Source organism: Salmo salar, chromosome 07 (genome assembly GCF_965601325.2).
Source record: "Salmo salar chromosome 07, fSalSal1, whole genome shotgun sequence".
NCBI lineage: Eukaryota > Metazoa > Chordata > Actinopteri > Salmoniformes > Salmonidae > Salmo > Salmo salar.
Window position 1 is genome coordinate 70,101,309 of NC_138297.1, and position 26,814 is coordinate 70,128,122.

Consider the following 26,814-nt stretch of genomic DNA (forward strand, 5'->3'; position numbering starts at 1 on the left):
GTAGCCCAATAACAAGGAATAGCCTAGCTGTGGATTGTAGCCCAATAACATGGAATAGCCAAGCTGTGGATTGTAGCCCAATAACATGGAATAGCCTAGCTGTGGATTGTAGCCCAATAACATGGAATAGCCTAGCTGTGGATTGTAGACCAATAACATTGAATAGCCTAGCTGTGGATTGTAGCCCAATAACAAGGAATAGCCTAGCTGTGGATTGTAGCCCAATAACAAGGAATAGCCTAGCTGTGGATTGTAGCCCAATAACATGGAATAGCCTAGCTGTGGATTGTAGCCCAATAACATGGAATAGCCTAGCTGTGGATTGTAGCCCAATAACAAGGAATAACCTAGCTGTGGATTGTAGCCCAATAACAAGGAATAACCTAGCTGTGGATTGTAGCCCAATGACATGGAATAGCCTAGCTGTGGATTGTAGACCAATAACATGGAATAGCCTAGCTGTGGATTGTAGCCCAATAACATGGAATAGCCTAGCTGTGGATTGTAGCCCAATAACAAGGAATAGCCTAGCTGTGGATTGTAGACCAATAACATGGAATAGCCTAGCTGTGGATTGTAGCCCAATAACATGGAATAGCCTAGCTGTGGATTGTAGCCCAATAACAAGGAATAGCCTAGCTGTGGATTGTAGCCCAATAACAAGGAATAGCCTAGCTGTGGATTGTAGACCAATAACATGGAATAACCTAAAGTCTGCAAATATGTCAGTGAAAAAACAGCATGCAGACAAAACAGACCTTTCTGAACAGGAGAGTAAGGTTGACATCAACACTGTGAACAGGAGAGTAAGGTTGACATCAACACTGTGAACAGGAGAGTAAGGTTGACATCAACACTGTGAACAGGAGAGTAAGGTTGACATCAACACTGTGTCTGAACAGGAGAGTAAGGTTGACATCAACACTGTGAACAGGAGAGTAAGGTTGACATCAACACTGTGTCTGAACAGGAGAGTAAGGTTGACATCAACACTGTGAACAGGAGAGTAAGGTTGACATCAACACTGTGTCTGAACAGGAGAGTAAGGTTGACATCAACACTGTGAACAGGAGAGTAAGGTTGACATCAACACTGTGAACAGGAGAGTAAGGTTGACATCAACACTGTGTCTGAACAGGAGAGTAAGGTTGACATCAACACTGTGTCTGAACAGGAGAGTAAGGTTGACATCAACACTGTGTCTGAACAGGAGAGTAAGGTTGACATCAACACTGTGAACAGGAGAGTAAGGTTGACATCAACACTGTGTCTGAACAGGAGAGTAAGGTTGACATCAACACGTGCTGAACAGGAGAGTAAGGTTGACATCAACACTGTGTCTGAACAGGAGAGTAAGGTTGACATCAACACTGTGTCTGAACAGGAGAGTAAGGTTGACATCAACACTGTGTCTGAACAGGAGAGTAAGGTTGACATCAACACTGTGTCTGAACAGGAGAGTAAGGTTGACATCAACACTGTGTCTGAACAGGAGAGTAAGGTTGACATCAACACTGTGTCTGAACAGGAGAGTAAGGTTGACATCAACACTGTGAACAGGAGAGTAAGGTTGACATCAACACTGTGTCTGAACAGGAGAGTAAGGTTGACATCAACACTGTGTCTGAACAGGAGAGTAAGGTTGACATCAACACTGTGTCTGAACAGGAGAGTAAGGTTGACATCAACACTGTGTCTGAACAGGAGAGTAAGGTTGACATCAACACTGTGAACAGGAGAGTAAGGTTGACATCAACACTGTGTCTGAACAGGAGAGTAAGGTTGACATCAACACTGTGTCTGAACAGGAGAGTAAGGTTGACATCAACACTGTGTCTGAACAGGAGAGTAAGGTTGACATCAACACTGTGTCTGAACAGGAGAGTAAGGTTGACATCAACACTGTGTCTGAACAGGAGAGTAAGGTTGACATCAACACTGTGTCTGAACAGGAGAGTAAGGTTGACATCAACACTGTGAACAGGAGAGTAAGGTTGACATCAACACTGTGTCTGAACAGGAGAGTAAGGTTGACATCAACACTGTGAACAGGAGAGTAAGGTTGACGTCAACACTGTGTCTGAACAGGAGAGTAAGGTTGACATCAACACTGTGTCTGAACAGGAGAGTAAGGTTGACATCAACACTGTGAACAGGAGAGTAAGGTTGACATCAACACTGTGTCTGAACAGGAGAGTAAGGTTGACATCAACACTGTGTCTGAACAGGAGAGTAAGGTTGACATCAACACGTGCTGAACAGGAGAGTAAGGTTGACATCAACACTGTGAACAGGAGAGTAAGGTTGACATCAACACTGTGAACAGGAGAGTAAGGTTGACATCAACACTGTGTCTGAACAGGAGAGTAAGGTTGACATCAACACTGTGTCTGAACAGGAGAGTAAGGTTGACATCAACACTGTGTCTGAACAGGAGAGTAAGGTTGACATCAACACTGTGTCTGAACAGGAGAGTAAGGTTGACATCAACACGTGCTGAACAGGAGAGTAAGGTTGACATCAACACTGTGTCTGAACAGGAGAGTAAGGTTGACATCAACACTGTGTCTGAACAGGAGAGTAAGGTTGACATCAACACTGTGTCTGAACAGGAGAGTAAGGTTGACATCAACACTGTGTCTGAACAGGAGAGTAAGGTTGACATCAACACTGTGTCTGAACAGGAGAGTAAGGTTGACATCAACACTGTGTCTGAACAGGAGAGTAAGGTTGACATCAACACTGTGTCTGAACAGGAGAGTAAGGTTGACATCAACACTGTGTCTGAACAGGAGAGTAAGGTTGACATCAACACTGTGTCTGAACAGGAGAGTAAGGTTGACATCAACACTGTGTCTGAACAGGAGAGTAAGGTTGACATCAACACTGTGTCTGAACAGGAGAGTAAGGTTGACATCAACACTGTGTCTGAACAGGAGAGTAAGGTTGACATCAACACTGTGAACAGGAGAGTAAGGTTGACATCAACACTGTGAACAGGAGAGTAAGGTTGACATCAACACTGTGTCTGAACAGGAGAGTAAGGTTGACATCAACACTGTGAACAGGAGAGTAAGGTTGCCCACGTGAACAGGAGAGTAAGGTTGACATCAACACTGTGTCTGAACAGGAGAGTAAGGTTGACATCAACACTGTGAACAGGAGAGTAAGGTTGACATCAACACTGTGAACAGGAGAGTAAGGTTGACGTCAACACTGTGTCTGAACAGGAGAGTAAGGTTGACATCAACACTGTGTCTGAACAGGAGAGTAAGGTTGACGTCAACACTGTGAACAGGAGAGTAAGGTTGACATCAACACTGTGTCTGAACAGGAGAGTAAGGTTGACATCAACACTGTGTCTGAACAGGAGAGTAAGGTTGACATCAACACTGTGTCTGAACAGGAGAGTAAGGTTGACATCAACACTGTGAACAGGAGAGTAAGGTTGACATCAACACTGTGAACAGGAGAGTAAGGTTGACATCAACACTGTGTCTGAACAGGAGAGTAAGGTTGACATCAACACTGTGTCTGAACAGGAGAGTAAGGTTGACATCAACACTGTGAACAGGAGAGTAAGGTTGACATCAACACTGTGTCTGAACAGGAGAGTAAGGTTGACATCAACACTGTGTCTAACAGGAGAGTAAGGTTGACATCAACACTGTGTCTGAACAGGAGAGTAAGGTTGACATCAACACTGTGAACAGGAGAGTAAGGTTGACATCAACACTGTGTCTGAACAGGAGAGTAAGGTTGACATCAACACTGTGTCTGAACAGGAGAGTAAGGTTGACATCAACACTGTGTCTGAACAGGAGAGTAAGGTTGACATCAACACTGTGTCTGAACAGGAGAGTAAGGTTGACATCAACACTGTGAACAGGAGAGTAAGGTTGACATCAACACTGTGTCTGAACAGGAGAGTAAGGTTGACATCAACACTGTGTCTGAACAGGAGAGTAAGGTTGACATCAACACTGTGTCTGAACAGGAGAGTAAGGTTGACATCAACACTGTGAACAGGAGAGTAAGGTTGACATCAACACTGTGTCTGAACAGGAGAGTAAGGTTGACATCAACACTGTGTCTGAACAGGAGAGTAAGGTTGACATCAACACTGTGTCTGAACAGGAGAGTAAGGTTGACATCAACACTGTGAACAGGAGAGTAAGGTTGACATCAACACTGTGAACAGGAGAGTAAGGTTGACATCAACACTGTGAACAGGAGAGTAAGGTTGACATCAACACTGTGTCTGAACAGGAGAGTAAGGTTGACATCAACACTGTGTCTGAACAGGAGAGTAAGGTTGACATCAACACTGTGTCTGAACAGGAGAGTAAGGTTGACATCAACACTGTGTCTGAACAGGAGAGTAAGGTTGACATCAACACTGTGTCTGAACAGGAGAGTAAGGTTGACATCAACACTGTGTCTGAACAGGAGAGTAAGGTTGACATCAACACTGTGAACAGGAGAGTAAGGTTGACATCAACACTGTGAACAGGAGAGTAAGGTTGACATCAACACTGTGTCTGAACAGGAGAGTAAGGTTGACATCAACACTGTGTCTGAACAGGAGAGTAAGGTTGACATCAACACTGTGTCTGAACAGGAGAGTAAGGTTGACATCAACACTGTGTCTGAACAGGAGAGTAAGGTTGACATCAACACTGTGTCTGAACAGGAGAGTAAGGTTGACATCAACACTGTGTCTGAACAGGAGAGTAAGGTTGACATCAACACTGTGAACAGGAGAGTAAGGTTGACATCAACACTGTGTCTGAACAGGAGAGTAAGGTTGACATCAACACTGTGAACAGGAGAGTAAGGTTGACATCAACACTGTGTCTGAACAGGAGAGTAAGGTTGACATCAACACTGTGAACAGGAGAGTAAGGTTGACATCAACACTGTGTCTGAACAGGAGAGTAAGGTTGACATCAACACTGTGTCTGAACAGGAGAGTAAGGTTGACATCAACACTGTGTCTGAACAGGAGAGTAAGGTTGACATCAACACTGTGTCTGAACAGGAGAGTAAGGTTGACATCAACACTGTGTCTGAACAGGAGAGTAAGGTTGACATCAACACTGTGAACAGGAGAGTAAGGTTGACATCAACACTGTGTCTGAACAGGAGAGTAAGGTTGACATCAACACTGTGTCTGAACAGGAGAGTAAGGTTGACATCAACACTGTGTCTGAACAGGAGAGTAAGGTTGACATCAACACTGTGTCTGAACAGGAGAGTAAGGTTGACATCAACACTGTGTCTGAACAGGAGAGTAAGGTTGACATCAACACTGTGTCTGAACAGGAGAGTAAGGTTGACATCAACACTGTGTCTGAACAGGAGAGTAAGGTTGACATCAACACTGTGTCTGAACAGGAGAGTAAGGTTGACATCAACACTGTGTCTGAACAGGAGAGTAAGGTTGACATCAACACTGTGTCTGAACAGGAGAGTAAGGTTGACATCAACACTGTGTCTGAACAGGAGAGTAAGGTTGACATCAACACTGTGAACAGGAGAGTAAGGTTGACGTCAACACTGTGTCTGAACAGGAGAGTAAGGTTGACATCAACACTGTGTCTGAACAGGAGAGTAAGGTTGACATCAACACTGTGTCTGAACAGGAGAGTAAGGTTGACATCAACACTGTGTCTGAACAGGAGAGTAAGGTTGACATCAACACTGTGAACAGGAGAGTAAGGTTGACATCAACACTGTGTCTGAACAGGAGAGTAAGGTTGACATCAACACTGTGTCTGAACAGGAGAGTAAGGTTGACATCAACACTGTGTCTGAACAGGAGAGTAAGGTTGACATCAACACTGTGTCTGAACAGGAGAGTAAGGTTGACATCAACACTGTGTCTGAACAGGAGAGTAAGGTTGACATCAACACTGTGTCTGAACAGGAGAGTAAGGTTGACATCAACACTGTGTCTGAACAGGAGAGTAAGGTTGACATCAACACTGTGTCTGAACAGGAGAGTAAGGTTGACATCAACACTGTGTCTGAACAGGAGAGTAAGGTTGACATCAACACTGTGTCTGAACAGGAGAGTAAGGTTGACATCAACACTGTGAACAGGAGAGTAAGGTTGACATCAACACTGTGTCTGAACAGGAGAGTAAGGTTGACATCAACACTGTGTCTGAACAGGAGAGTAAGGTTGACATCAACACTGTGTCTGAACAGGAGAGTAAGGTTGACATCAACACTGTGAACAGGAGAGTAAGGTTGACATCAACACTGTGTCTGAACAGGAGAGTAAGGTTGACATCAACACTGTGTCTGAACAGGAGAGTAAGGTTGACATCAACACTGTGCAACAGGAGAGTAAGGTTGACATCAACACTGTGAACAGGAGAGTAAGGTTGACATCAACACTGTGAACAGGAGAGTAAGGTTGACATCAACACTGTGTCTGAACAGGAGAGTAAGGTTGACATCAACACTGTGTCTGAACAGGAGAGTAAGGTTGACATCAACACTGTGTCTGAACAGGAGAGTAAGGTTGACATCAACACTGTGTCTGAACAGGAGAGTAAGGTTGACATCAACACTGTGAACAGGAGAGTAAGGTTGACATCAACACTGTGAACAGGAGAGTAAGGTTGACATCAACACTGTGTCTGAACAGGAGAGTAAGGTTGACATCAACACTGTGTCTGAACAGGAGAGTAAGGTTGACATCAACACTGTGTCTGAACAGGAGAGTAAGGTTGACATCAACACTGTGAACAGGAGAGTAAGGTTGACATCAACACTGTGTCTGAACAGGAGAGTAAGGTTGACATCAACACTGTGTCTGAACAGGAGAGTAAGGTTGACATCAACACTGTGTCTGAACAGGAGAGTAAGGTTGACATCAACACTGTGTCTGAACAGGAGAGTAAGGTTGACATCAACACTGTGAACAGGAGAGTAAGGTTGACATCAACACTGTGTCTGAACAGGAGAGTAAGGTTGACATCAACACTGTGTCAACAGGAGAGTAAGGTTGACATCAACACTGTGTCTGAACAGGAGAGTAAGGTTGACATCAACACTGTGTCTGAACAGGAGAGTAAGGTTGACATCAACACTGTGAACATGAGAGTAAGGTTGACATCAACACTGTGTCTGAACAGGAGAGTAAGGTTGACATCAACACTGTGTCTGAACAGGAGAGTAAGGTTGACATCAACACTGTGTCTGAACAGGAGAGTAAGGTTGACATCAACACTGTGTCTGAACAGGAGAGTAAGGTTGACATCAACACTGTGTCTGAACAGGAGAGTAAGGTTGCATCTCAAAAGGAAATGTATTCTCTATGTAGCGCACTACTTTTGACCAGGGCTCTGATGAAAGGTAGTGCACTACTTTTGACCAGGGCTCTGATGAAAGGTAGTGCACTACATAGGGGGTAGGGTGCCATATTGGGACACTACCCAATCCCAAATCACTAATTGCTAATTTGTCTGATTAAATAATCTACAAAAAAATATCTACTAAGAAGGGAATTACACCCTGCGATTAGTAATTTAATCTTATTTCACTCATTTTTACAAATATTGGGCATACAAATATAAAAAAACAAACAAGGATGTATGTCTGTGTTTAATGCACACTTAAACAATGACATCAAGTAGAATACAGAATGACGTCTAGGATTAATATGTTCTTTCATGGTGGAAACAGAACGATATTGTGTTCTCATTACTCACAGCCAATAAAGGAATCATTTACCACGGTGTCTTCCAGACAATACGATGAGAGCATTTAACCTTGCTGCTTCCAGCCAGGTGTACTGTATTACACACACACACACACACACACACACACACACACACACACACACACACACACACACACACACACACACACACACACACACACACACACACACACACACACACACACACACACACACACACACACACACACACACTTCACTGCAATTTAGAGGGCCTTTATACAGGGACAGCTGTGTGCTGTTTGTCTTGTTGGGGGGGGGCAGGTAAACACTAGTTTGATTTCAAAACACAATCGCTTCAGTGACCAACGCCTGGCCAACTGCCTCCGTCACAATGGGAGGAGTGAGGGAGAGGGAGAGAGAGGGAGAGGGACAGAAGGAGGGAGAGGGAGAGAGAGAGAGAGAGAGAGAGAGAGAGAGAGAGAGAGAGAGGGAGAGGGACAGAAGGAGGGAGGGAGGGAGGGAGGGAGGGAGGGAGGGAGGGAGGGAGGGGAGGGAGGGAGGGAGGGAGGGAGGGAGGGAGGGAGGGAGGGAGGGAGGGAGGGAGGGAGGGAGGGAGGGGGCAGTTGGGACACAGGTCCTCTGTTTGACACAGTTACACAACACAACAGTGATCGCTGACCTGTGTTAGACAGACAGACAGACAGACAGACAGACAGACAGACAGACAGACAGACAGACAGACAGACAGACAGACAGACAGACAGACAGACACTATGGGGTCACTAGAAGGTCATTTGTATGAATTGCCCTGTATGACCACTCTTTCACTATAAAACAGGACCATCAATGTCACAGTGGGGAGAGAGAGACAGAGAGAAAACGAGAGAAAGAGAGAGAGAAAAAAGGAGAAATAGAAAAGGAAAGAGAGAAGAGAAAAGGAGAGAGAGAAAGAATAGAGAAGAGAAAAGGAAAGAGAGAGAGAAAAGGAGAGAGAGAAAGAATAGAGAAGAGAAAAGGAGAGAGAGAAAGAATAGAGAAGAGAAAAGGAAAGAGAGAGAGAAAAGGAAAGAGAAAAGGAGAGCGAGAGAGAGAAAAGGAAAGAGAGAGAGAAAAGGAAAGAGAAAAGGAGAGCGAGAGAGAGAAAAGGAAAGAGAGAGAGAAAAGGAAAGAGAGAGAGAAAAGGAAAGAGAAAAGGAGAGCGAGAGAGAGAAAAGGAGAGAGAGAGAAAAGGAAAGAGAGAGGGAGAGGTGAAACTCAACATAATGACACTGTGAGGTAGTTTTATCCCGAGGCTAGATAGATGTCACTTCTCCATGATAATAGAGTGAGCAGCAACGACACTAACATCTGATGACAGCTCAGGAATGTTTATAAGCAGTGCTGGAGTACTAGACTCTTAATGCTTAATGTGCTGTGTGCTGTTGGCCAGGTTCTGCATCACTGGATGGATTGGCTGTTGATGGTGTACCTCTGTCTGGGAACATTTCTTACTTTGTGTTTGATACAGCAACGTTCCCTTTGCCTGTTGTACCATCAATCCACCCACTGGGTCTCACCTTGAATCATTGACATATTCTGCAAAGAAAGAGCCAGAACAACCCAGTGACCCTGGTCAGTACCAGCCTACAGAACAGTGTCTACTGGCTGAATGCTATGGGACCGTCTCTCCAGATTCTATCCCCTGCCCTGCTCTGGCAGGGCCTGCTGGGTATTTCTGGGAGGGAAATGTGACGTGGACACAAATAGAGACCACTGCAAACGGGGGGAAAGTGGGTTAACGAGAGGCGAATACACCGCACGCAAAACACACACACACACACACACACACACATACACACACACACACACACACACACACACACACACACACACACACACACACACACACACACACACACACACACACACACACACACACACACACACAGCGCGCCAGGCCAGCAACGCATTTAGACCTCCCCACACACTAGTGATAGAACCATAGCTGGACTAGTTAACACTAACCTGACCAGACAGACTGTTAGTACTAGTTAACACTAACCTGACAGACTGTTAGTACTAGTTAACACTGACCAGACAGACTGTTAGCACTAGTTAACACTAACCTGACCAGACAGACTGTTAGTACTAGTTAACACTAACCTGACCAGACAGACTGTTAGTACTAGTTAACACTGACCAGACAGACTGTTAGTACTAGTTAACACTGACCTGACCAGACAGACTGTTAGTACTAGTTAACACTAACCTGACCAGATGGACTGTTAGTACTAGTTAACACTAACCTGACCAGACAGACTGTTAGCACTAGTTAACACTAACCTGACCAGACAGACTGTTAGTACTAGTTAACACTGACCAGACAGACTGAGAGTACTAGTTAACACTAACCTGACCAGACAGACTGTTAGTACTAGTTAACACTGACCAGACAGACTGTTAGTACTAGTTAACACTAACCTGACCAGACAGACTGCTAGCACTAGTTAACACTAACCTGACCAGACAGACTGTTAGTACTAGTTAACACTGACCAGACAGACTGTTAGTACTAGTTAACACTAACCTGACCAGACAGACTGCTAGCACTAGTTAACACTAACCTGACCAGACAGACTGTTAGTACTAGTTAACACTAGCCTGGCCAGACAGACTGTTAGCACTAGTTAACACTAACCTGACCAGACAGACTGTTAGTACTAGTTAACACTGACCAGACAGACTGAGAGTACTAGTTAACACTAACCTGACCAGACAGACTGTTAGTACTAGTTAACACTGACCAGACAGACTGTTAGTACTAGTTAACACTAACCTGACCAGACAGACTGCTAGCACTAGTTAACACTAACCTGACCAGACAGACTGTTAGTACTAGTTAACACTGACCAGACAGACTGAGAGTACTAGTTAACACTGACCAGACAGACTGTTAGTACTAGTTAACACTAACCTGACAGACTGTTAGCACTAGTTAACACTAACCTGACCAGACAGACTGTGTGTTCTGGTTCCTATCTGGTTCCTAGGGCCATGGAACACATGTCCCACTGAGATAGAGGAGTAGACCTTGGGGTGAGGTCTATGCCACATGCAGTCCATGTCACAGCATCAGTCCATGTCACAGCATCAGTCCATGTCACAGCATCAGTCCATGTCACACGTCCATGTTACAGCATCAGTCCATGTCACAGCATCAGTCCATGTCACAAGTCCATGTCACAGCATCAGTCCATGTTACAGCATCAGTCCATGTCACAGCATCAGTCCATGTTACAGCATCAGTCCATGTCACAGCATCAGTCCATGTCATAGCATCAGTCCATGTCACAGCATCAGTCAATGTCACAGCATCAGTCCATGTCACAGCATCAGTCCATGTCACAGCATCAGTCCATGAACAAATCCATGTCACAGCATCAGTCCATGTCACAGCATCAGTCCATGTCACAGCATCAGTCCATGTTACAGCATCAGTCCATGTCACAGCATCAGTCCATGAACAAGTCCATGTTACAGCATCAGTCCATGCCACAAGTCCATGTCATAGCATCAGTCCATGTCATAGCATCAGTCCATGTCATAGCATCAGTCCATGTTACAGCATCAGTCCATGTCACAGCATCAGTCCATGAACAAGTCCATGTTACAGCATCAGTCCATGTCATAGCATCAGTCCATGTCATAGCATCAGTCCATGTCATAGCATCAGTCCATGTTACAGCATCAGTCCATGTCACAGCATCAGTCCATGAACAAGTCCATGTTACAGCATCAGTCCATGTCACAGCATCAGTCCATGTCATAGCATCAGTCCATGTCACAGCATCAGTCCATGTTACAGCATCAGTCCATGTCATAGCATCAGTCCATGTTACAGCATCAGTCCATGTCACAGCATCAGTCCATGTCACAGCATCAGTCCATGTTACAGCATCAGTCCATGCACCCTCCCTTATCATGGACATCAGTAAAGGTACAGTGTAGATGAGAAGCAAAGAAGGGACTGTTAAGGTAAAATGCAGGACAGATGGAACATAGCAGAGTTCAGAACGGACTAGGAGACGGAACACAGTGTTGTTGAGCTACTTCCTCCACCTGGACATGTACTCAGCTGAGACTCTGAACAGAGACAGACAGTGTTGTTGAGCTACTTCCTCCACCTGGACATGTACTCAGCTGAGACTCTGAACAGAGACAGACAGTGTTGTTGAGCTACTTCCTCCCCCTGGACATGTACTCAGCTGAGACTCTGAACAGAGACAGACAGTGTTGTTGAGCTACTTCCTCCACCTGGACATGTACTCAGCTGAGACTCTGAACAGAGACAGACAGTGTTGTTGAGCTACTTCCTCCCCCTGGACATGTACTCAGCTGAGACTCTGAACAGAGACAGACAGTGTTGTTGAGCTACTTCCTCCCCCTGGACATGTACTCAGCTGAGACTCTGAACAGAGACAGACAGTGTTGTTGAGCTACTTCCTCCCCCTGGACATGTACTCAGCTGAGACTCTGAACAGAGACAGACAGTGTTGTTGAGCTACTTCCTCCCCCTGGACATGTACTCAGCTGAGACTCTGAACAGAGACAGACAGTGTTGTTGAGCTACTTCCTCCACCTGGACATGTACTCAGCTGAGACTCTGAACAGAGACAGACAGTGTTGTTGAGCTACTTCCTCCCCCTGGACATGTACTCAGCTGAGACTCTGAACAGAGACAGACAGTGTTGTTGAGCTACTTCCTCCCCCTGGACATGTACTCAGCTGAGACTCTGAACAGAGACAGACAGTGTTGTTGAGCTACTTCCTCCCCCTGGACATGTACTCAGCTGAGACTCTGAACAGAGACAGACAGTGTTGTTGAGCTACTTCCTCCCCCTGGACATGTACTCAGCTGAGACTCTGAACAGAGACAGACAGTGTTGTTGAGCTACTTCCTCCACCTGGACATGTACTCAGCTGAGACTCTGAACAGAGACAGACAGTGTTGTTGAGCTACATCCTCCCCCTGGACATGTACTCAGCTGAGACTCTGAACAGAGACAGACAGTGTTGTTGAGCTACTTCCTCCCCCTGGACATGTACTCAGCTGAGACTCTGAACAGAGACAGACAGTGTTGTTGAGCTACTTCCTCCCCCTGGACATGTACTCAGCTGAGACTCTGAACAGAGACAGACAGTGTTGTTGAGCTACTTCCTCCCCCTGGACATGTACTCAGCTGAGACTCTGAACAGAGACAGACAGTGTTGTTGAGCTACTTCCTCCACCTGGACATGTACTCAGCTGAGACTCTGAACAGAGACAGACAGTGTTGTTGAGCTACTTCCTCCCCCTGGACATGTACTCAGCTGAGACTCTGAACAGAGACAGACAGTGTTGTTGAGCTACTTCCTCCCCCTGGACATGTACTCAGCTGAGACTCTGAACAGAGACAGACAGTGTTGTTGAGCTACTTCCTCCCCCTGGACATGTACTCAGCTGAGACTCTGAACAGAGACAGACAGTGTTGTTGAGCTACTTCCTCCCCCTGGACATGTACTCAGCTGAGACTCTGAACAGAGACAGACAGTGTTGTTGAGCTACTTCCTCCCCCTGGACATGTACTCAGCTGAGACTCTGAACAGAGACAGACAGTGTTGTTGAGCTACTTCCTCCCCCTGGACATGTACTCAGCTGAGACTCTGAACAGAGACAGACAGTGTTGTTGAGCTACTTCCTCCACCTGGACATGTACTCAGCTGAGACTCTGAACAGAGACAGACAGTGTTGTTGAGCTACTTCCTCCCCCTGGACATGTACTCAGCTGAGACTCTGAACAGAGACAGACAGTGTTGTTGAGCTACTTCCTCCCCCTGGACATGTACTCAGCTGAGACTCTGAACAGAGACAGACAGTGTTGTTGAGCTACTTCCTCCCCCTGGACATGTACTCAGCTGAGACTCTGAACAGAGACAGACAGTGTTGTTGAGCTACTTCCTCCCCCTGGACATGTACTCAGCTGAGACTCTGAACAGAGACAGACAGTGTTGTTGAGCTACTTCCTCCCCCTGGACATGTACTCAGCTGAGACTCTGAACAGAGACAGACAGTGTTGTTGAGCTACTTCCTCCACCTGGACATGTACTCAGCTGAGACTCTGAACAGAGACAGACAGTGTTGTTGAGCTACTTCCTCCCCCTGGACATGTACTCAGCTGAGACTCTGAACAGAGACAGACAGTGCATGTTTTGGTGGAGAAGCGAGTCTGTAGACCCACTCTGTGTGGTTAACCTGTACTCAGCTATACTTGGCTATTCTACAGTAACCAGCTCTATGCTGTGATAGATACACTGATCTACATTAACTATTCTACAGTAACCAGCTCTATGCTGTGATAGATACACTGATCTACATTAACTATCCTACAGTAACCAGCTCTATGCTGTGATAGATAGACTGATCTACATTAACTATTCTACAGTAACCAGCTCTATGCTGTGATAGATAGACTGATATACATTAACTATCCTACAGTAACCAGCTCTATGCTGTGATAGATACACTGATCTACATTAACTATCCTACAGTAACCAGCTCTATGCTGTGATAGATACACTGATCTACATTAACTATCCTACAGTAACCAGCTCTATGCTGTGATTGATACACTGATCTACATTAACTATCCTACAGTAACCAGCTCTATGCTGTGATAGATAGACTGATCTACATTAACTATTCTACAGTAACCAGCTCTATGCTGTGATAGATAGACTGATATACATTAACTATCCTACAGTAACCAGCTCTATGCTGTGATAGATACACTGATCTACATTAGCTGACTCTCTGGGGATACAGGCGTTAATCCATAATCGCTCTGATCTGATCCCCTCCAGCCTTTATCAGACCTGCTCTTCTCTCTGATCTGATCCCTCCAGCCTGTATCAGACCTGCTCTTCTCTCTGATCTGATCTGATCCCTCCAGTCTGTATCAGACCTGCTCTTCTCTCTGATCTGATCCCTCCAGTCTGTATCAGACCTGCTCTTCTCTCTGATCTGATCCCTCCAGCCTGTATCAGACCTGCTCTTCTCTCTGATCTGATCTGATCCCTTCAGTCTGTATCAGACCTGCTCTTCTCTCTGATCTGATCCCTCCAGTCTGTATCAGACCTGCTCTTCTCTCTGATCTGATCCCTCCAGCCTGTATCAGACCTGCTCTTCTCTCTGATCTGATCTGATCCCTCCAGCATGTATCAGACCTGCTCTTCTCTCTGATCTGATCCCTCCAGCCTGTATCAGACCTGCTCTTCTCTCTGATCTGATCCCTCCAGCCTGTATCAGACCTGCTCTTCTCTCTGATCTGATCCCTCCAGCCTGCATCAGACCTGCTCTTCTCTCTGATCTGATCTGATCCCTCCAGCCTGCATCAGACCTGCTCTTCTCTCTGATCTGATCCCTCCAGCCTGTATCAGACCTGCTCTTCTCTCTGATCTGATCCCCTCCAGCCTGTATCAGACCTGCTCTTCTCTCTGATCTGATCCCTCCAGGCTGCATCAGGCCTGCTCTTCTCTCTGATCTGATCCCTCCAGCCTGCATCAGACCTGCTCTTCTCTCTGATCTGATCTGATCCCTCCAGCCTGCATCAGACCTACTCTTCTCTCTGATCTGATCCCCTCCAGCCTGTATCAGACCTGCTCTTCTCTCTGATCTGATCTGATCCCTCCAGCCTGCATCAGACCTGCTCTTCTCTCTGATCTGATCCCTCCAGCCTGTATCAGACCTGCTCTTCTCTCTGATCTGATCTGATCCCTCCAGCCTGTATCAGACCTGCTCTTCTCTCTGATCTGATCCCTCCAGCCTGTATCAGACCTGCTCTTCTCTCTGATCTGATCTGATCCCTCCAGCCTGTATCAGACCTGCTCTTCTCTCTGATCTGATCCCTCCAGTCTGTATCAGACCCGCTCTTCTCTCTGATCTGATCCCTCCAGCCTGTATCAGACCTGCTCTTCTCTCAGATCTGATCCCCTCCAGCCTGTATCAGACCTGCTCTTCTCTCAGATCTGATCCCCTCCAGCCTGTATCAGACCTGCTCTTCTCTCTAATCCCTCCAGCCTGTATCAGACCTGCTCTTCTCTCTGATCTGATCCCCTCCAGCCTGTATCAGACCTGCTCTTCTCTCTGATCTGATCTCTCCAGCCTGTATCAGACCTGCTCTTCTCTCTGTGTGGTATTAAAGCTCACACTACTACCGAGCAGTAGCCTGCCTTATGTCTCTTATCCCCTCCACACTTCCCTGTGGGAGGAGGCTGGGGGTTAGAGGCTGGGAGATGGAGGCTGGGAGCTGGAGGCTGGGGTTTAGAGGCTGGGAGCTGGAGGCTGGGGTTTAGAGAGTGGGAGATGGAGGCTTGGGTTTAGAGGCTGGGAGATGGAGGCTGGGGGTTAGAGACTGAGAGCTGGAGGCTGGGGTTTAGAGGCTAGGGGCTAGTGACTAGGGGCTAGAGGCTGGGAGCTGTTGGCAGGGGGCTAGAGACTAGAGGCTGGGAACTGGAGGCTAAAGGCTATATTAAGCCCTGGTTCCACCCCACTGATTTAGCAGTTCCTGAGAATCACACCCGTCCCCTAATCTCTCTCTCTCACACTCTCTCCCCCTCTCTCTTTCTCTCCTCCACTCCTAATATGGCGCACATGCACACACAGCCTGGGCTGGTCCGATCCCAAGCCAGACCTCTCCGTTACTATAGTGAGTTAATTTTCTTGTCATCGCCATGGCGACCAGTTATTTGGATTGATGGCATCCAAAACATAACGGAGAAAATAAAATAACGGATCCAGCAGCCACGAGCTTTGGGGCCCTTATGGAGCAAAGGATTCCAATGTTAAACTCTCTAAAAAAGTGCACTACTTTTAACCAGGGCCAATAGGGCTCAAAATCTGACAATAAGGGATATTAACTGAAAAATGATCACATGTACAGTACAAGTCAAAAGTTTGGACTCACCTACTCATTCAAGGGTTTTTCTTTATTTTGACTATTTTCTACATTGTGAAATAAGACATATGGAATCATGTAGTAACCAAAAAAAGTGTTAAACAAATCAGCATTTATTTTATATTTGAGATTCTTATAATTAGCCACCCTTTGCTTTGATGACAGCTTTTGCACACTCTTGGCATTCTCTCAACCAGCTTGATGAGGTAGTTACCTGCAATGCATTTCAATTAACAGGTGTGCCTTGTTAAAAGTTAATTTGTGGAATTTATTTTCTTCTTATTGCATTTGAGCCAATCAGTTGTGTTGTGAAAAGGTAGAGGTGGTATACAGAAGATAGCCCTATTTGGTAACAGACCAAGTCCATATTATGGCAAGAACAGCTCAAATAAGCAAAGAGAAACGACAGTCCATTATTACTTTACGACATGAAGGTCAGTCAATCCAGAACATTTCAAGCACTTTGAAACGTTCTTCAAGTGGTCACAAAAACCATCAAGCGCTATGATGAAACTGGCTCTCATGAGGACCGCCACAGGAAAGGAAGACCCAGAGTTACCTCTGCTGCAGAGGATAAGTTCATTAGAGTTACCAGCCTCAGATTGCAGCAAAGATAAATGCTTCACAGAGTTCAAGAAAAAAACATCTCAATATCAACTGTTCAGAGGAGACTGCATAAATCAGGCCTTCATGGTCGAATTGCTGCAAAGAAACCCCTACTAAAGGACACCAATAAGAAGAACAGACTTGCTTGTGCCAAGAAACACGAGCAATGGACATTAGACTGGTGGAAATCTGTCCTTTGGTTTGATGAGTCCAAATTTGAGATTTTTGGTTCCAACTACCGTGTCTTTGTGAGACGCAGAGTAGGTGAACGGATGATCTCTGCATGTGTGGTTCGCACCGTGAAGCATGGAGGAGGAGGTGTGATGGTGCTTTGCTGGTGACACCGTCTGTGATTTTTTAGAACACTTAACCAGCCTGGCTGCCACAGCATTTTGCAGTGATACGCCATCCCATCTGGTTTGCGCTTAGTGGGGACTATCATTTGTTTTTCAACAGGACAATGACCCAACACACCTCCAGGCTGTGCAGGGGTGGGCAACTCCAGTCCTCGAGGGCCTGATGGATGTCACACTTTTTGTCCATCCCTAGCAAACACAACGGATTAATTAAATTGCATTCTAAACTGAAGATCATGATTGGGTGATTATTGGAGTCAGGTGTGTTAGCTGGGGCTGGGGCAAAACCAACACCAATCAGGCCTCCGAGGACTGGAATTGCCCTCCCCCTGGAAGGGCTATTTTGACCAAGAAGTATAGTGATGAGTGCTGCATCAGATGACCTGGCCTCACAATCCCCCAACCTCAACCAAATTGAGATGGTTTGGGATGAGTTGGACCGCAGAGTAAAGGAAAAGCAGCTAACAAGTGCTCAGCATATGTGGGAACTTCAAGACTGTTGGAAAAGAATTCCAGGTGAAGCGTGAGTGTACACAGCTGTCATCAAGGCAAAGGGTGGCTACTTTGAAGATTTGTTTAACACTTTTTTGGTTACTACATGATTCTATTTCTGTTATTTCATAGTTTTGATGTCTTTACTATTATTCTACAATGTAGAACATTTTAAAAATAAAGAAAAACCCTTGAATGAGTAGATGTGTCTAATCTTTTGACTGGTACTGTAGTTTTTTGCAATAGCCCTCTGACTTGAAATAACATTTCCCTCAACTTTGATTCCTAAAAGATGTGTCCAGAGATTTGGTTAACTCCATCAGCTTTGTCTAAAATACTAAATTCATCAGGAATGTGCAGGGACAGCTATACCATAAAGGACCCCTGTTTATGTCCTCTTTACATGTAGTGAAATCACTGTTCTCAATCAAACTGTCAACTCCATCTGCCTGATAGATTAAAATATGTTACTTTAATTTAAAATAGATTCAATATAATGTTAATTTCATTTAAAATAGATCAGATTTAATTTGGTTTCAGAGTCATACATCAACTGAGGAAAAACTAAATGATTAGAATGAAGAATAATTTGTGTCTACTCTGTAAAGCGTGCTGAAAGACCGGATAGAAGATTTCTGTTTATTGGGGATTTTTCAAACAAATCGTTTTCCATATTTTACTAATGTTTGTACTGAATATATATATATATATATGTCTGTTTTGAGTATCTGTTGTCAACTCCATCAGTGGCTGGTCTATCACAGATGGCTCAACCCCTATAAATTGATATTTTTGTTAATCTTCTGAAAGAAATATTGTAATCAGTGTTCTGCAACAGATGCTAAAACAATGGAAGTATTTTCTTTGTCAGACCTAAGGGACAACGTTTGCTTTATAAATGTTGTTTTATGTTTTAAATCTAGAAAAACATGACAAAATGCTTACGAAATTAGACCTGGAACATTTAATAGTCCTATAAAAACAAAACAAGTTTGGAGATTTGTATTACATATTTGAATAATCCGAATGTTAGAATTAAGCATACAGCCATTATCAAAAACAGGACGACTCCATTAACCATATCTGCTACTAATTCACTACAGCAGGACTCCATTAACCATGTGCTCTCACCAAACGTATCAGCTACTAATTCACTACAGCAGGACTCCATTAACCATGTGCTCTCACCAAACGTATCAGTTACTAATTCACTACAGCAGGAGTCCATTAACCATGTGCTCTCACCAAACGTATCAGCTACTAATTCACTACAGCAGGACTCCATTAACCATGTGCTCTCACCAAACGTATCAGCTACTAATTCACTACAGCAGGACTCCATTAACCATGTGCTCTCACCAAACGTATCAGCTACTAATTCACTACAGCAGGACTCCATTAACCATGTGCTCTCAAACGTATCAGCTACTAATTCACTACAGCAGGACTCCATTAACCATGTGCTCTCACCAAACGTATCAGCTACTAATTCACTAAAGCAGGACTCCATTAACCATGTGCTCTCACCAAACGTATCAGCTACTAATTCACTACAGCAGGACTCCATTAACCATGTGCTCTCACCAAACGTCTCAGCTACTAATTCACTACAGCAGGACTCCATTAACCATGTGCTCTCACCAAACGTTTCAGCTACAAGCTCTCTGAACAAGGACACACCCTGCCTCCAGACTGCATTACTTCCTGTGGACGGCTGCCTGGAACACACACAACAGGGGAGTCTAAATACACTGAAATAAAGTCACATGCTCTGTCAATGAACCAATAGGAATTGTAGTTCCTGATACCATGCAAATGAGTCACACCTGTGACATGTGCGTGCGTGTGTTGGGAGGGCAAGGATTCTCCATCATCATGTTGTCTGTCTGTCTGTCTGTCTGTCTGTCTGTCTGTCTGTCTGTCTGTCTGTCTGTCTGTCTGTCTGTCTGTCTGTCTGTCTGTCTGTCTGTCTGTCTGTCTGTCTGTCTGTCTGTCTGTCTGTCTGTCTGTCTGTCTGTCTGTCTGTCTGTCTGTCTGTCTGTGTGGACTAGGATTCTCCGTCATGTTCATGCAGCTCAAGGCATTTAGATGAGCGACCCCTCTGGGGACTGGTACTCCCATTATAGAACGTCTGTCTGCATTCATACACTTCATATCTGGAGACCCGAGGTCAGGAGAGTTGTCAATGAATTGAAAAGGACAACCATACTGTTACTGTGCTGTACTTGACAGCAGCTCTTCTCTTAGTACAAATGACAGTGAAGATAGTAGAGGAGACATTAGACAACCTAGTCTGAGTGAAGATAGTAGAGGAGAACTTAGACAACCTAGTCTGAGTGAAGATAGTAGAGGAGAACTTAGACAACCTAGTCTGAGTGGAGATAGTAGAGGAGACAACCTAGTCTGAGTGGAGATAGTAGAGGAGATAACCTAGTCTGAGTGAAGATAGTAGAGGAGACAACCTAGTCTGAGTGAAGATAGTAGAGGAGACATTAGACAACCTAGTCTGAGTGAAGATAGTAGAGGAGAACTTAGACAACTTAGTCTGAGTGGAGATAGTAGAGGAGACAACCTAGTCTGAGTGGAGATAGTAGAGGAGACAACCTAGTCTGAGTGGAGATAGTAGAGGAGATAACCTAGTCTGAGTGGAGATAGTAGAGGAGACAACCTAGTCTGAGTGAAGATAGTAGAGGAGACAACCTAGTCTGAGTGGAGATAGTAGAGGAGACAACCTAGTCTGAGTGGTAGGAAGGTAGTAGTGATGGGGGAGTCGAAAGTTGTTTATCGCAATATTATTTTGGACGATATTATATTGATACTTTGACTTCAAGTATCGTATTGTACATTTTGTAAAAATAATATAAATATAATTGTTTTAGGTAAGTAGATGGCGTTAGCTAGCGCTGGTCAGCTGTACCTGCGCCAAAACTCCTGTATTTTTCATCCTATAGTTTGTTCTCCATCTTCTTTTATAATAGTGAGCCAACATGTTTTCAGCACTTTTATTTCCCTGACTGCTCCAAACTCATTTTCTCATGGCTCTCTCTGCAGAAGACATACGCTGATCAATATGTTAGGAACATCACATCCAAATAAAATCGCAGTATCGAATCACAATACATATAGAATGGTATCGGCACCGCAGGCCCCTGCCAATTCCCAGCCTTAGTAGGTTGGTAGTCCTACTGTCACGCCAACATCAGTTTTGGGACTCCCCAAAAGGGAGTGTTGTGATCAATGTTTTGGTGTTTGGTTCTGGGCTTTGCTGTCTAAGCCGGTTCCAAGCAGTGTGTCCATTCCAGCCCAGCGTAGTGAACATTCATGTGGCTGTTTTGGAGCACCATGCAGGCAGGGTTCGCCCGCCCGCCCGCCCGCCCGCCCGCCCGCCCGCCCGCCCGCCCGCCCGCCCGCCCGCCCGTCCGTCCGTCCGTCCGTCCGTCCGTCCGTCCGTCCGTCCGTCCGTCCGTCCGTCCGTCCGTCCGTCCGTCCGTCCGTCCGTCCGTCCGTCCGTCTGTCTGTCTGTCTGTCTGTCTGTCTGTCTGTCTGTCCAGGGTCAGCAGTAGCAGGTGATAGCTGTGTTCTGTGGTATTGTTGTCAGCTGGCACGTCAGTTGGGCTTGGGTCAGTGGGGGGGGGGGGGGGGGGGGGGGCTTGGGTCAGTGGGTCTGGCCAAGGGGGGGGGGGGGGGTCACTGGTGACAGAAGGCTGTTGGTCAGACGGGTACATATTTGCCTAACCATTTGTCTGTCTCACTGGATTGGAGCATAGTGCATATAGCTACAGATGTTAACATGACTCCTGCCTGGGTAGATCCATATAGCTACAGATGTTAACATGACTCCTGCCTGGGTAGATCCATATAGCTACAGATGTTAACATGACTCCTGCCTGGGTAGATCCATATATCTACAGATGTTATTAACATGACTCCTGCCTGGGTAGATCCATATATCTACAGATGTTAACATGACTCCTGCCTGGGTAGATCCATATATCTACAGATGTTAACATGACTCCTGCCTGGGTAGATCCATAAAGCTACAGATGTTAACATGACACCTGCCTGGGTAGATCCATATAGCTACAGATGTTAACATGACTCCTGCCTGGGTAGATCCATATAGCTACAGATGTTAACATGACTCCTGCCTGGGTAGATCCATATATCTACAGATGTTATTAACATGACTCCTGCCTGGGTAGATCCATATATCTACAGATGTTAACATGACTCCTGCCTGGGTAGATCCATATATCTACAGATGTTAACATGACTCCTGCCTGGGTAGATCCATAAAGCTACAGATGTTAACATGACTCCTGCCTGGGTAGATCCATATAGCTACAGATGTTAACATGACTCCTGCCTGGGTAGATCCATATAGCTACAGATGTTAACATGACTCCTGCCTGGGTAGATCCATAAAGCTACAGATGTTAACATGACTCCTGTCAGGGTAGAGCCAGGAGTTTTTCCTGAACACATAACCTGATCAGAAAAAACTCTAGGCCTCTCCAAGAGTACCAGCAAATGGATTACCAAGACATAGAGTACCCAGAAATAGAGTACCCAGAAATAGAGAACCAGGAAATAGAGTACCCAGAAATAGAGTACCCAGAAATAGAGAACCAGGAAATAGAGAACCCAGAAATAGAGTACGAGGAAATGGATTACCAAGACATAGAGTACCCAGAAATAGAGTACCCAGAAATAGAGAACCAGGAAATAGAGTACCCGGAAATAGAGAACCCAGAAATAGAGTACCAGGAAATAGAGTACCCAGAAATAGAGTACCCAGAAATAGCAAACCACGAAATAGAGTAAAAGGAAAAAGACAACCAGGAAATAGAGTACCAGGAAGTAGAATACCAAAACATGTAGTACGAGGAAATAGAGAACCAAGAAATAGAGTTCCAAGAAATAGAGAACCAGGAAATAGAGTACCAATAAGTAGGGGGGGTGATGTCTCAGACCCGGCCAAAGCAAATTCCTATATTGAAACAATGGCCAGACCTCTACAGTAGTTCAAGACGATAGCCAAATACACTGTCTATAAAGGGAAGTGATTGTCCATGGTTGAGTGGTGAAAAGCCTTTCAAAGGTGAAACATGATTTCTCTTTAAAAGAGATCCCTGCTGTGTCTCCATACACTGTTCATATGTGGCATCCAGCACAGCACAACACAGTATGTACAGTTTAAGTCGGAAGTTTACATACACTTAGGTTGGAGTCATTAAAATTAATTTTTCAACCACTCCACAAATTTCTTGTTAACAAACTATAGTTTTGGCAAGTTGTTTAGGACATCTACTTTGTGCATGACACAAGTATCTTTTCCAACAATTCTTTACAGACAGATTATTTCACTTGTAATTCACTGTATCACAATTCCAGTGGATCAGAAATGTACATACACTAAGTTGACTGTGCCTTTAAACAACTTGGAAAATTCCAGAAAAGTATGCCATGGCTGTAGAAGCTTCTGATAGGCTAATTGACATAATTTGAGTCAATTGGAGGTGAACCTGTGGATGTATTTCAAGGCCTACCTTCAAACTCAGTGCCTCTTTGCATGACATCATGGGAAAATCTAAATAAATAAGCCAAGATCTCAGAAAAATAATCTGGTTCATTCTTGGGAGCAATTTCCAAATGCCTGAAGGTACCACGTTCATCTGTACAAACAATAGTACGCAAGTATAAACACCACGGGACCACGCAGCCTTCATACCGCTCTGGAAGGAGACGCGTTCTGTCTCCTAGAGATGAACGTACTTTGGTGCGAAAAGTGCAAATCAATCCCAGAACAACAGCAAAGGACCTTGTGAAGATGCTGGAGGAAACAGGTACAAAAGTATCTATATCCACAGTAAAACGAGTCCTATATCGACATAACCTGAAAGGCCGCTCAGCAAGGAAGAAGCTACTGCTCCAAAACCGCCATAAAAAAAAGCCAGACTACGGTTTGCAACTGCACATGGGGACAAAGATCGTACTTTTTGGAGAAATGTCCTCTGGTCTGATGAAACAAAAATAGAACTGTTTGGCCATAATGACCATCATTATGTTTGGAGGAAAAAGGGGGAGGCTTGCAAGCCGAAGAACACCATCTCAACCGTGAAGCACTGGGGTGGCAGCATCATGTTGTGGGGGTGCTGCAGGAGGGACTGGTGCACTTCACAAAATCACGAGGAAGGAAAATTATGTGGATATATTGAAGCAACATCTCAAGACATCAGTCAGGAAGTTAAAGCTTGGTCCTAAATGGGTCTTCCAAATGGACAATGACCCCAAGCATACTTCCAAAGTTGTGTCAAAATGGCAAAGTGAAGGTATTGGAGTGGCCATCACAAAGCCTTGACCTCATCCTAAAGAAAATGTGTGGGCAGAACTGAAAAAGCGTGTGCGAGGAAGGAGGCCTATAAACCTGACTTAGTTACACCAGCTCTGTCAGGAGGAATGGGCCAAAATTCACCCAACTTATTGTGGGAAGCTTGTGGAAGGCTTCCCGAAATGTTTGACCCAACTTAAACACTTTAAAGGCAATGCTACCAAATACTAATTGAGTGTATGTAAACTTCTGACCCACTGGCAATGTGATGAAAGAAATAAAAGCTGAAATAAATCATTCTCTCTACTATTATTCTGACATTTCACATTCTTAAAATAAAGTGGTGATCCTACCTGACCTAAGACAGGGAATTTTTACTAGGATTAAATGTCAGGAATAGTGAAAAACTGCATTTAAATGTATTTGGCTAAGATGTATATGTAAACTTCTGACTTCAACTGTATGTAGCCTCTACCATGGATAGCCTACTATCTATAGGATTCCCACTCGTGTTTCACCTCGTGATGCCTGCACAGGAATAACCTGTTTCAGGGGGTTGTATCTATGACACCCCACTCCTGGATGGTTGGACAGAAAGAGGTTCAAACCTCCAGGGAAACCAGACAAACACTAATACTACTTCCTAAATGACACCTTATTCCATTTAAAGTGCAGTTCTTTAGACAAGGACCCAGTAAGGCTCAGTAGGGAATGGGCTGCCGTTTGGTACCAAGGGCCCGGTAAGGCTCAGTAGGGAATGGGCTGCCGTTTGGTACCAAGGACCGATCGTTGTCATAGACCGGTGGCACGCTAACTATTCGTTACGTGGCTCAGGAATGTGTCTTAAAACAGCTGCTGCAGCAGCCAGCCTCGGCTACGTAAAGTACAGACCTGAAATTCTGGTTTCTCCAGAGCAGAGACTGAATGCTAAATGGCACCCTATTCCCTATCCCTACATAGTGCACTACTTTTGACAAGAGTCCTATGGACCCTGGTCAGAAGAAGTGCACTACATAGAGAATAGGGTGTCATTTGGGACACAGACTATCCATGTGCATATTATGTCACCACAGGTGTGTGGCACTGTGTACTGAACAAACTTATTGTGTATTACCTTGTTATTATTGACCTGATCCCATGGTGTTACCTTGTTATTATTGACCTGATCCCATGGTGTTACCTTGTTATTATTGACCTGATCCCAGGGTGTTACCTTGTTATTATTGACCTGATCCCATGGTGTTACCTTGTTATTATTGACCTGATCCCAGGGTGTTACCTTGTTATTATTGACCTGATCCCCATGGTGTTACCTTGTTATTATTGACCTGATCCCATGGGGTTACCTTGTTATTATTGACCTGATCCCATGGTGTTACCTTGTTATTATTGACCTGATCCCATGGTGTTACCTTGTTATTATTGACCTGATCCCCATGGTGTTACCTTGTTATTATTGACCTGATCCCAGGGTGTTACCTTGTTATTATTGACCTGATCCCATGGTGTTACCTTGTTATTATTGACCTGATCCCATGGTGTTACCTTGTTATTATTGACCTGATCCCATGGTGTTACCTTGTTATTATTGACCTGATCCCATGGTGTTACCTTGTTATTATTGACCTGATCCCATGGTGTTACCTTGTTATTATTGACCTGATCCCATGGTGTTACCTTGTTATTATTGACCTGATCCCATGGTGTTACCTTGTTATTATTGACCTGATCCCATGGTGTTACCTTGTTATTATTGACCTGATCCCCATGGTGTTACCTTGTTATTATTGACCTGATCCCATGGTGTTACCTTGTTATTATTGACCTGATCCCATGGTGTTACCTTGTTATTATTGACCTGATCCCATGGTGTTACCTTGTTATTATTGACCTGATCCCATGGTGTTACCTTGTTATTATTGACCTGATCCCATGGTGTTACCTTGTTATTATTGACCTGATCCCATGGTGTTACCTTGTTATTATTGACCTGATCCCATGGTGTTACCTTGTTATTATTGACCTGATCCCATGGTGTTACCTTGTTATTATTGACCTGATCCCATGGTGTTACCTTGTTATTATTGACCTGATCCCATGGTGTTACCTTGTTATTATTGACCTGATCCCATGGTGTTACCTTGTTATTATTGACCTGATCCCATGGTGTTACCTTGTTATTATTGACCTGATCCCCATGGTGTTACCTTGTTATTATTGACCTGATCCCATGGTGTTACCTTGTTATTATTGACCTGATCCCAGGGTGTTACCTTGTTATTATTGACCTGATCCCCATGGTGTTACCTTGTTATTATTGACCTGATCCCAGGGTGTTACCTTGTTATTATTGACCTGATC